The sequence below is a fragment of the Hordeum vulgare genome, chromosome 1H (assembly GCF_904849725.1).
Source record: "Hordeum vulgare subsp. vulgare chromosome 1H, MorexV3_pseudomolecules_assembly, whole genome shotgun sequence".
Classification (NCBI taxonomy): Eukaryota; Viridiplantae; Streptophyta; class Magnoliopsida; order Poales; family Poaceae; genus Hordeum; species Hordeum vulgare.
In genome coordinates this window covers 176762734-176775754 of record NC_058518.1, presented here as the reverse complement: position 1 = coordinate 176775754, position 13021 = coordinate 176762734, and positions in this window count along the sequence as shown.

The window sequence follows — 13021 nt, the reverse complement described above, 5'->3', positions numbered from 1 at the left end:
GTGTACATTTGTGATGGACTAGTTGGAGCACCCCTGCAGGGTTTAATCTTTCGAAAATCCGTGCCCGCGGTTATGTGGCAACTTGGAATATTTTGTTAACATTCGATATTAGATAACTTAAACAAAAGCTAATAAAATTGCCAACCGTGTGCGTAACCGTGATTGTCCCCTCGAAGATCTCTCTTCGATCGGGAACACGGTGGGGTTATGATTGACGTATGTAGGTGGTCAGGATCACTTAGTGATCAAGTATTCTCGACCGCTAGTATAGACCTCCTTCATAAATGTTCTACGTAAGTTAGCCACCATATCAAGCTTAGGATGCTGCAACCTTAAACACTCCACCTATCCAACCTAATAACTTGACTAGTTCTAGCACCAAGGTCTTAAATTGCTGAGTCCCGGTGGCTCACAGATTCCTTCACAACACCAACAGGTTCAGGTACCCCAGAGACAGGTGTTCCCAACGGCACGCAGCTGGCATGGCAGTATGATGAGGAGAACGACCGCCTGTACCTGAACTATCCAGAAGATTGAGGCATGGTCGTGATCGTGGGCTAGCAGGCAGGGTAGCATAGCCATTTCCCTTGTTTTGTAGTCCGTAGCGGAACTACTTTGATTGTATGCGTGATGTACTCTGATATATTTATGAGAAGACAATTGAACCCCTGATTGTCTATCTGTTATTATTATTTATGTGTTGTGATACCTTGTTTGCGATACGCTTAGATGCGCTCCTTTCCAATTTGGGGCCTCGATCCCCAGATCGGAAAGGACCGCATCTTAGTCGTTACAAGTTGGTAATCAGATCCTTACGACCATAGGAGCCTTTGAGTGATCGTACTTGGTCGAGTCGAGTCTAGAAAATGTTTTGAGTCTTAGTTATATCGAAGAGTAGGATTCTTTTTTCTCCTCTTCCATCCTCTGGTGAGGTTCCCGACTTAGGAAATCTTTAATTCTACTCCTCTTCTCGCTCAATTTTTTTAGGATCACGCGGGTATTTGTGAAATCTATATGATTTTGATGTGACGGAATCCTGTCTTGGTGCCTCCTATGTACTTTGATTTTCTTCCAGGGAGTTGAGCTCCAGGGGATTCTTGCGCACATCGCCATCATTCAGATTTCTGAGTATCTAAGAACGAAGGATGTTCGTAATTGCTTCAATACTGGTAGTGGCGAGATAACCCCGATGTCCCCAGTACTGGTGCAGATTGTTTGGGAGTACTGCCATACCTAGTATCGTTGTGATCACGAGGGTCTATTGTAGATGAAGGTCCGAGATGCTGGTTGTGTGTTGACGGATGTGATACAGGTGACGAGTTAGTATAGGAGTTGTGTGATATTACTCCTTGTATCCGTGTACCAGATTGCATGACCAGTTATTTCGGGAATTTATAGGTGGGATATCAAGTAGTATCTTATAGGACTATCTTCCTACAGATGCATGATTGAGGTTGGGGAAATCTCGATCATATGTTTGTTCCGAGCAGTTCTAGCTCATACTTGTTTGCAGTGGTCTTAATCGGAATTTTGTCGTCCGTCACCTTGAGGAAGCATTCTTACTATTTGGTTCGAGTGCAATTGCTTATTCCTGTTCAGGTATTCCTGTCTTTTGATTCAGCAATATCTTTAATTTATTGTGTGGGCTAATATGTTGTCCGTCTTCAGGATGGCTCCACCAAGTCGTCAAAACCCAGGGCGTGAGGACATGCCGCCACCACCTCCTCCTCCGGAGAATCCTCCGCCGCCGCCGCCTGCTCCTGCAGAGGCCTGGCAAGCGGTGATGGCTGCTACTAATGCAAACACCCAGATGCTGCTACAGTTGTTGCAAGAGAGAGCCAATCAGCAGCAAGGCAATTTCCAGCATGGTGGCAATTAGTTTGCGAGTCTGAGTGAGTTCATGTCGAATCAGCCAAAGACATTCACGTCATGTGATCAGCCATTTGATGCAGAAGATTGGATCCGTGATATGAACAAGCATTTTGAGTGTAGCAATGTGCGTCCGGAGGATTATGTCAAGTTTGCAACGTTCCAGTTGAAGGGGCAGGCTTCTATATGGTGACAACAGCTGAAGGACTCCAGAGGCGCTAGGGTGATTTCTTGGGATGAGTTATGTCGTGACTTCAGGTCCCACTACATCCCTTCCAGCTTTGTGGAGGAGATGCGTGAGAAGTTCACGCATTTGAAGCAGGGTGGCAATTCCGTGTACAAGTACAATGTTGAGTTCCACGAGCTGGCCCGTTACGCGCTGCAGGATATCCCGGATCAGAAGAGCAATATTTATTAGTTCAGAGGTGGCTTGAAAGAAGATTTGCAGTTATCTCTTGCCTTGCACGATCCTGAGGAGTTCGACAAGTTCTACAACCTTGCTCTGAGAGTAGAGGCAGCCTTGCTCAGGGTGGAGAATTCTAAGAAGCGCTTCAGAGATTCCAGCTCTTCCTCGACTCAGGTGGTTCAGAAGCAACAGAAGTTCTGGGTGTCTCCTCCTCCTCCTCGGCACTCGCAGCAGCTCAAGCACTCTGGTGGTCATGGTTCTTCCCACCCACCCAACCCTGTCTTCCAGCAGAGATACCAACATCAGAAGAAAGGGCCTCCTCAGACTCAGTACTGGCAGCCAGCACAGGTGACTTGTCACAAGTGTGGGCAGAAGGGTCACTATGCCAACAAGTGTACTTCTCAGCTCCGTCTGCCGCTTCCTCCTCCAGGCAAACCTCCAAGCAACGCTCTTATCAAGTTCAACCCCAGATCAGCTCGAGTCAACATGGTGAATGCAGCTGAGGTAGAAAACTCGTCAGATGTGATCATGGGTAACCTCCTTGTCAATGATATTCCTGCTAGAGTGTTATTTTATTCTGGTGCTTCTCATTCGTTCATGTCTAGACCATTTGCATGGAATCATGATTTCATTTCTAAGACCTTGGACAAACCTTTTCGTGTGGTTTCCCTAATGTGGTCATTCTGGATGTTTCTGTCAAGATGGGCGCTTATGCTTTTCTGGCATCTCCTATTGTCTTGGACAATTCCGACATCGACTTGATACTTGGTATGGACTGGCTGGCCATGAACAAGGCGTCAATTCATTGTGAAGCCAAAGAAGTGAAGCTTACCCACTCTTCGAAGGACGTGATTATATTTGCAGCGCGGGATGATACAATCTGCGTGTTCTCTTTGAATGAAAAGGGTGAGATCAATCCTATTTCGCAAGTCCGAGTGGTCTGCGAATATGAAGATGTGTTTCCTGAAGAGCTGCCAGGCATGCCTCCGCACAGAGAAGTTGAGTTTGTGATTGAGCTAGAGCCAGGCACAGAGCCCGTGTGCAAACGGCTATACAAGCTTTGTCCAGAAGAATTGAAGGAACTTAAGAGGCAACTCGATGAGCAGGAGCGTTTGGGTTTGATCAAACCGAGCTTGTCTCCGTGGGGCTATGGTGTTCTGTTTGTTAAGAAGAAGGATGGCACGGACCGGCTATGTGTCGATTACAGTCCATTGAATAAGAAGACAATCAGGAACGAATATCCACTTCCGAACATAACTGAGTTGTTTGAACAACTAAAAGGTGCTAAGGTCTTCTCCAAGCTTGATCTCTGTATGGGCTATCATCAAATTCGCATTCGCGAGGAAGATATTCCGAAGACTGCCTTCAGGACTAGTTTTGGCTCGTATGAGTATACGGTCATGTCTTTTGGTCTGGAAAATGCTCCTCCGACATTCTGTCGATTGATGAACTACATATTCTCTCCGTTCAAGAATGACTTTGTCTTGCTCTATCTCGAGGACATTCTGGTCTTTTCTGAAACTGAGGAAGAACATGAAGAACATCTCAGATTAGTGCTTGATAAGCTGAGAGAGTACAAGCTGTATGCCAAGTTTTCCAAGTGTGAGTTATGGCTGAAAGAAGTGGTTTATCTTGGGCACATTATCTCTGCTGAGGGCATTAAAGTTGATCCGTCCAAAGTTCAGGCCATTGTTGAATGGGAGCCTCCGCAGAATGTGAAGCAGCTTCGAAGCTTTCTCGGGCTTGCTGGATATTGCAGAAGGTTCGTTGAGAACTTCTCAAAGATCGCCAAGCCGCTCTCAAGTCTTCTTCAGAAGGGTGTTACGTATGCTTGGTCTCCAGAGTGTGAGTTGGCCTTCGACACACTCAAAGAGAAGCTTACCTCCACTCCAGTCTTGGTTCCTCCGGATGATTCCAAGCCTTACCAGGTATTCTGCGACGCTTCTCTCCAAGGTCTTGGTGCAGTCCTGATGCAAGATAAGAAGGTGGTTGCTTATACCTCCACGCAGTTGAAGCCAGCGGAGAAGAACTATCATGTGCATGATCTCGAGCTAGCAGCTGTGGTACACGCTCTGATGACTTGGAGACACCTTCGTTGGAACGTAAGGTTGAAGTTTTCACCGATCACAAGAGTCTCAAGTACATCTTCACTCAGCCTAACTTGAATCTTTGGCAAACACGTTGGGTGGAAATGCTCCAGGATTTTAATCCGAGTGTGGAGTACACGCTAGGCAAAGCTAATGTCGTGGCGGATGCTTTGAGCAGGAATGCATATTGCAACAGTCTAATTCTGCAACCTCTCCAGCCTGGTCTTTGTGAGTCTTTCAGGAAGCTCAACCTTCAGCTAGTACCTCAGGGATTTCTTGCAAACCTTCAGATCTCTCCTACCTTGGAAGATCAGGTCCGAGAAGCACAACTTCTTGACGCTATGGTGAAGAAGGTCAAGATTAGCGTGGGAAAGAGTCTTCCCAAGTATAAGTGCTTCACTGCTGATGCCAGGGACACGTTGTACTTCGAGGATCGTCTTGTCGTCCCGAAAGGTGATCTCAGGAAGGTAATCATGGAGGAAGCTCATAACTCTCTGCTCTCTATTCATCCTGGAAGCTCCAAAATGTACCACGACTTGAAACAAACCTTCTGGTGGACTCGTATGAAGCGTGAGATTGCTCAGTTCGTAAATGAATGTGATGTTTGTCGAAGGGTGAAAGCATAGCATCAACGTCCAGCAGGTCTTTTGCATCCATTGCCCATTTCCGAGTGGAAGTTCGATCACATTGAGATGGATATCATCACCGGGTTTCCGAAGTCCAAGAAGGGTAATGATGCCATCTTCGTCGTCATCGACAAGTTGAGTAAAGTGGCTCATTTTCTTCCAGTCAAGGAGTCCATTTCAGCAGTTCAGCTGGCAGAGTTGTACACCTCCAGGATTGTCTCTTTGCATGGCGTGCCTATGATGATCTCTTCGGATCGCGGAAGTATCTTCACTTCCAAGTTCCGGGACTCCTTTCAGTCTACTATGGGCACCAAGATCCGCTTCAGCACAACGTTCCATCCTCATACTAGTGGTCAAGTGGCGAGTGTGAATCAAGTTCTTGAGAATATGCTGAGAGCCTGTGTTATCTCTTTTGGCATGAAGTGGGAATATTTTCTGCCTTTTGCGAAGTTCTCGTATAACAACAGTTATCAAGCTAGTTCTGGCAAGGCTCCATTTGAAATTCTCTATGGCAGGAAGTGTCGTACCCCGCTCAACTGGTCCGAGACCGGCGAGCGTCAGATCCTTGCGAATGATTTGATAGAAGAAGCTGAGGAGATGTGTCGAGTCATTCGCGCAACCTCAGAGCAGCTCAGTCCCATCAGAAGAGCTATTATGATAGCAAGCACCGTGACATGTCTTATGAGCTTGATGACTTCGTCTATCTCAAGGTGTCGCCTATGAAGAGTATGCAGCGCTTTGGCATCAAAGGCAAGCTTGCGCCTCGTTTTGTTGGTCTGTTCAGGGTGGTTGGCAAGAGAGGCGACCTTGCGTACCAGCTCGAGCTTCCGTCAACCTTTGCAAATGTCCATGATGTGTTCCATGTTTCTCAGTTTCGGAGGTGTTTCAAGACCCCCAAGCGCACTGTTCATCTTCAAGACATCGACCTTCAGCCTGACCTTTCTTATCGTGAGCATCCAGTTGTGGTTCTCGAGGCGACTGAGCGTATGACCCGCAACAAGACCGTCAAATTTCTCAAAGTGCAGTGGTCACACCATTCCGATAAAGAGGCTACTTGGGAACGCGAGGATCACCTCCGTTCCGAATTTCCCGATTTCTTTCAGTCTTAGATCTCGAGGAAAAGATCTTCTTTGTAGTGTGGGAGAGTTTGTAATACCCCAAGTGTGTATTTGCCATAATTGGAACCTATCTTATGTGGGTCCACCTTGTCACGAACATATTTGATCTTAATGCATGTATGATTTCATGTGGCACTTGACCTTCTTTGGTTGTGTGGCTATATTTTTTTTGCTTGTCTTGTCATTGTGATTGAGTTGATGTGGGGTTGGCCTTGTGATCACATGTGATGATGGTGTGTGGAGTGTAGGAGTGGTTGCTATGTATTTTCAAAGCTTGTTGCAATTCAAACCCTTCTCTCTTTTATTACACAAGTGCAATTTCAAGTTGTTCCTAACCTAGATTTAAAATGTTCAGGGTTTAGGAAATATTGTGGGCATAATAGTGTGCTAGATTGGTGAATTGTTTTGGGTGCTAAAGGTGCATGAATAAACACAAAACAACCACTAATATGCTGTTTTGTATTTATTTTATATGGCCCAAAAGTCCTTTTAGTATTTTATTTAATTAGCTTACTATTTTTCAGGCCCAGGAACAATTTTGCTTTTATTTTATCTTCTTTGGTTTTCTTTGTGGTCTTTTCCTTTTCTCTGTGATTTTATTTAATAGGAAATTACACGGAGTGGCCTTTTCCTTTTAAGTAACGCTCTGGCGGGCTTCCTCCCACCAGAGAGGCCCATCTCTCCTCTGTAGCGCAGCGGCAACCCGTTCTCGCGTCCCTCTTCCTCCTCGAGACGACGTCATGGTGTACGACGGCTTATCCTCCTCCCGATCCTCCATCCTGTCGATCCAGTGGTCAAGCTCCTCCCCCGAGGCGCTATAAAGCCGCAGGAAGCTCCTCCTCCTTCCTAGGTTTCCTCTCCCTCCTCAAGTGCGCCGCCACCTCCTCTCTTCTTCTTCCTTCTCCTCTGGTAAGTTCCGTAGGTAGCCAGAGCAGCCCCTCTTCGTCGATCATTGCCCTCGTCGTCGTTCTTCACCGGCGACCATGTCCAGGGGCTCAGGGTTGGTGCCTGCGCCCCATTTTTTCCTTCGGTGAGGTCGAGGTGCCTCCTCACCGACGGCAGGTACGATGTGTGCGCCGCGGACCCGAAGCCCCCTCGTTGTGCTTCCAGGAGCGCCTCGCCATCGATCTGCTTCCTCTTCGCCGCCGGGCTGCTTCCTCTCCGTCGCCTCTTCCTCCATTCAGTCCTCCCCTTCGTTCCCCAAGGTTAGGAGCGTTCCCCCTTCCTTCTTCCTCCTTCCTTCGGCCTAGATCCGCCGTAGTTCTCGTCGTACTTCTCTGCTCGTAGCAGATCGGCAGTAGTGCATGCCATGTTGTTGTTCCTGTATGTGCAGTAGCAGAAGATTGTGTAGTAGCGTGTAGACGTGGTGCAATAGCACGCGCAACACTAGCAGGGTGGTAGAACTCATGTCGTGGCGCAGCAGCAGCAATAGCCCCGGCGGTCTCCCTGTCGCCGGTGCTCCCGTGTAGGAAGATGGGCAGTAGCAGTAGTTTCCCTGTTGTGGTGTCCCTCCCTGTTAGTCGTTCGTGTCATAGCGCAGTGGTTCGAGTGGGTGTGTTGTATGTTGGAGATACAGGGTTCGATCCCCACCGAAGCACCCCCCTTTTGATTGTATTTGTGGCACAGTTTCTGCAGTAGCGCAGTAGTAATCCTGCTAGGCATCACCTCTCTGTCGAGCCCATGGGCAGTAGCAGAGTGGTGCCCTGTCTGTTGTTGGATCAGCAGGTCCAGGGTTCGACTCCCCTCAAACCCCCTTTTTATTGCTCTTGTTTTTGCACAGTAGATGTAGGAGATGCTTTGTATTGCTAGAACCCCTCTGTTTTGTCGAAGCCATGACAGTAGCAGGGTGGAGTTGGCTCTGTGCTTGATTCCAGGAGGCCCTGGGTTCGAATCCCAGGCCTGCCACTTATTTTTTTTGCCTTCTTTCCTATTTATTTTTCTTTCCATATTTGCTACTTCTTGTGCCTAAATAATAGGCATAAAAAGGAGAGCATTTATTTTGTTCCTCCCTGCAAATGCATTGGAGTTGTGGGTCTTATATGTGTGTATGTGGCTTAAGTGATGTGTGTGTATGTGTTCTTGCTAGTATGTGTTGGTGGTGTAATTGCAGCTAGCTTGTGTGCATAGGAGTTGTGAGTGATGATGATGGTGTAGGAATGAAGATATGTGTGTAAGTGGTGCACACAATATATGACTTGTGGTTATGTGGTACTTAGTAGGAGTGTATGTATGTGATGCTCCATGTTTAGTTGCATAGTAGTTTTTCCTTCATGTTATTCTTGGCATTAAGTGCTTGTGATGAGGTTGTTGTGATTACATGTGTGTGGTGAAAATATCCCCATTTGCAACACTTGTGCACCTCCTCGTGTTCATATGAGGGAGGGCATGATGTGTGTGTGTGTGTGATCTAGTGAAAGTAGTGCTTGTGATGTTGTTGTGCATGACACAAACATGGGGTTCAAACCCTCATGTCACTATTGTCTTTGTGCACATGAGCATAACTATGTAGTAGTTGTTTTAGTGATAGTCACATGAAATGTTGCACTATTCACTATACATGATTTGGAGTAGCTTCTTCCTTCTTAATTTGTGATCACTTGTTCCAAGTAAGTGCCCACATATTATATATATTTTGGGGTAGAATCTCCCAAGGAACCCATTGGTGAACTCAGTTTTGCCATTGGAACATTTTCTGGAGATGACATATTTCATTTTCTTCTATGTTTAGAGCTTGGTTCCATGTGATTTGTTGAGCACAAAGGATTGCTTCTTGGTTGTGCTAGTAGAGGGTGACCCCCTCTACCTCATGTTGGTTTCCTCTCATGATTAGGATTCCATATGTGCAAGTTATGCCCACTCAAAGTAGGCATGTGTCTGAAATTCCAGATTAGTGAAAATCTGAGATGTTCACTAAGTCTGAGAATCTGTTTATAATTTCTTCTCCTGTAGATGAGGTTGTGTAGGTCAATGTGTTGTGATCTAGACTTAGCATTCAACCGGAAAGTTGGACCTGATATTTTTGTCTAGCTCCGTGTAAAATTTCATGTCATTTGGAGTCCTGTAGATATTGCATTGGCTGCTGTCAAAATGCTTCAGAGCATAGACAGAAAGTGAGAATCTGGAATTTTCACTAAGTCCGTGAAAACTGATGTTTTTGGGCAAGTTTACAGCCTTGTATCTTTCTGTGTTTAATTCCTTTGTGTGTGATTCTTGCTTGTGCTTGTAGTATTCTTGGTTAGCTACAACCACATATATTATTTTCCATATTTGGGTGGCTATAGGTGCTTTGCATGTAGCTCACAAAGTGCTATGATGCAGTTTATGGCAGATTGTGTAGTTTTGTCATTTTGATGTTTGAGTGTGCTTAGTTGATGATGTGGTGTTATTCGTTGCTCCACCCCATCCATGTTGGTTTGTTTTATGTATTAGCAACCTGGAAATACCAGAGTTGTGCCAATTGAGTGTATGGTGATGATTTTGTCACGTAGGGCTTCATATCTTGTTTCGTTGATTCCCGTTGATCCGTAGCTCCGATTGTAATGTTCTTTATATGGTTTTGCATCGTTTTCTCGAGACGCATCTGATCATGTCATTGTCATGCATGTAAAAATAGCTTAGGATGCAGTTCTGTCCAGGAACATGTATTTACTCCTTATGCTTGTGCTAGTGATAGAAATAGTGGTGCATGCTCATATTCATCTCATGCATGATGTGCTTGTTGCATCTTGAGGTGCTGTTGTTCATTGGATGTTATTCTTATGTTGGGTAGCACTGGGATCGGAGAACGAGTACGTGGATTCAGGAGAGTACGTGCAGGACGAACAAGAACCATTCCAAGCTGAGGATATCACAGGCAAGATGATAGACTTGTCCGGTAGGACCCAACATTTGTGTTAATTTGCTAATCACTTCATAATAATCTGCATAGGGAATAGCTACCCCAAGGAGTTTAATCAACAAGCCGGGCCAGTGCTCCTCATGAGTGTTGGTCCAAACTGGGCACTGCTCGGGGCCAACTCAGGGCAACTTGAGTGATTTCTATCAGGCCATCGTGCGCGTAGCTCATCTGTCATGTCCTGAGACTGAGATACGCGGCTCTTATCAGGATCGTCGACACATCGGGAGGTCCTGCTAGTCTTGTCTTACCTTAGCGATATATCTTGCGTACAGGAATCCCGGTGAAGCTTTGGTTCTCCCGAGAGTTGAGGTTTTCCTCTTAAGGAATCCGACGAGATCACGAGATTCGTGATAGAGGATTACTTTGCGGCCTGTGTACGTTTGTGATGGACTAGTTGGAGCACCCCTTCTGGGTTTAATCTTTTGGAAAGTCGTGCCCGCGGTTATGTGGCAACTTGGAATATTTTGTTAACATCCGGTATTAGATAACTTAAACAAAAGCTAATAAAATTGCCAACCGTGTGCGTAACCGTGACTGTCCCCTCGAAGATCTCTCTTCGATCGGGAACACGGTGGGGTTATGATTGACGTAGGTAGGTGTTCAGGATCACTTAGTGATCAAGTATTCTCGACCGCTAGTATAGATCTCCTTCATAAATGTTCTACGTAAGTTAGCCACCATATCAAGCTTAGGATGTTGCAACCTTAAACACTCCACCTGTCCAACCTAATAACTTGACTAGTTCTGGCACCAAGGTCTTAAATTGCTGAGTCCCCGTGGCTCACAGATTCCTTCACAACACCAACAGGTTCATGTACCCCAGAGACAGGTGTTCCCGACGGCACGCAGCTGGCGTGGCAGTACGATGAGGAGAACGACCGCCTGTACGTGAACTATCCAGAAGATTGAGGCATGGTCGTGATCATGGGCCAGCAGGCAGGGTAGCATAACCATTTCCCTTGTTTTGTAGTTCGTAGCGGAACTACTTTGATTGTATGCGTGATGTACTCTGATTTATTTATGAGAAGACAATTGAACCCCTGATTGTTTATCTGTTATTATTATGCATGTGCTGTGATACCTTGTTTGCGAGACGCTTAGATGCACTCCTTTCCAATTCGGGGCCTCGATCCCCAGATCGGAAAGGACCACATCTTAGTCGTTACAAGTAATTTGTCTTTTACTCCAGTGGGGGCACGCTTAGTGAACCCACTAGGTGTAGTCCGTGAGACTGCTGTTGAATGCTTGCATCAACAGGAGTCTGTAGTTGAGAGGTATGCTCTATTTTTGACTTAGCCAGGGCAGACTTGGTCGAGTGTTTTTATATCCAGTGGGGGCACTCTGAGTGCACCCACTCGGTGTAGTCCCCGAGAAAGTTGTCGAGTGCTTGCCTTCACAAGGGTCTATTTGAGAATTAGTAGATGTTTTACTCTGGCCAAACAGGTCTAACTGAGTAGTTTTTATCTAGTGGGGGCACGCTAAGTGCACCCACTAGGTGTAGTCCGTGAGACTAGTGTTGATCGTTTACAAAGGACAATACTCTTAAGAACGTGGGGGGGGGTGTGGCGGGCCGCTAATTGGTCGAATGAATTGTATTTCTCCACTCGGAAGTAGAAAAATATTTGTGTTGAGTGAAACATATTTTTCCATTCGGAAGTAGAGAAAAGTTGTCGACTGAAATAATATTGTTGATGTTTTCCAGAAGGCTTGCGAGATTGAGTCGCAATATACCCAGATGGAATCTGAGAAGAACCAGCTGCAGCTGGAGTATGATGCTATGGAAAAGGTGCTGGAAGACAAGGATCTAGCACTACTGGAAAACAATTTTTTGCCATCTGCCAAATCTTTGCCGTCTGCTAGCTGATGGCAATGAGTGTCTTTGCCGTCAGCTCCCAGAAAGCATATGGCAAAGAACTGGCTGATGGCAAAGAAGGTCTTTGCCAGCAGTCAATTCTTTGCCATCTGCCGCAGACGGCAAAGAAGGGGACATCAGACGACAAAGAAGCTCATCTGGCCGGGGGAACCTTAGGTCAAACTACTCCCTTCTTTGTCGTCTGCTGGCTGACGGCAAAGATGCCACAGGCAGACGACAAAGAGTATAGACCCCTTTGCCGTCCGCCAGCAGACGGCAAAGGTCCTGAATCTAGTAACGGCTGTCCCGCCCCCACCCCGGCCCTCTCTCTCTCAAACGGCCACTCTCTCTCTCTCTCTCCTCCCCCGACGCCCAACACCGCCACCACCGTCGCCCGGCCACCCCCGGCGCCCCCGGCGCTGCCTCGGTGCCCCACAACCCCCCGGCGCCCGTGGTGCCGCCCCCGAAGCCCCACCGCCGGCGCCGCTGGTGCCCCTGGTGCCGCCCCCGCAGCCCCACCGCCGGCGCCGCCCACGCACTCCCCCGCAGGCCCTGGCGCCGCCCCCGCAGCCCCAACACTGCCGGTAAGCCCCCACCCCCACCCCCTTGTTATTTAGTTATTTGGAGGAAGAAGAAGAGGAGGAGGAGGAGGAGAAGAGGAGAAGAAGAAGAGGAGTAGGAGTAGGAGGAGGAGAAGAAAAAGAAGAAGAGGAGAAGAAAAAAAATAAGAAGGAGAAGAAGAAGAAGAAGAAAAGAAAAAAATAAGAAGGAGAAGAAGTAAAGAAGAAGAGAATAAGAAAAAAATAAGAAGGAGAAGAAGAGAAAAAACAAGAAGAAGTTGATTTTTTATTTTTTGGTATTTAGTTTTTTGGAATTAGATTATAACTACCGACATGATTTTTTATTGTTGTTGTAGTAGTTGTTCTTGTTATTGTAGTTGTTGTAGTTGTTGTTGTTATTGCAGTTGTTGTGGCATATGTAGTTTAGTTGGTAGGTTAGTTAATTAGTAGTTTTAGTGGTAGTTTAGTTAGTTGGTAGATTTAGTTAGTTAATTAGTAGATTTAGTAGGTAGTTTAGTGGTAGATTTTGTTTTGTTAATTAGTGGTAGCTAGATTCTTTTTTAGTTACTTAGTGGTAGATTCTGTTTTCGTTATTTTTTTGCTGT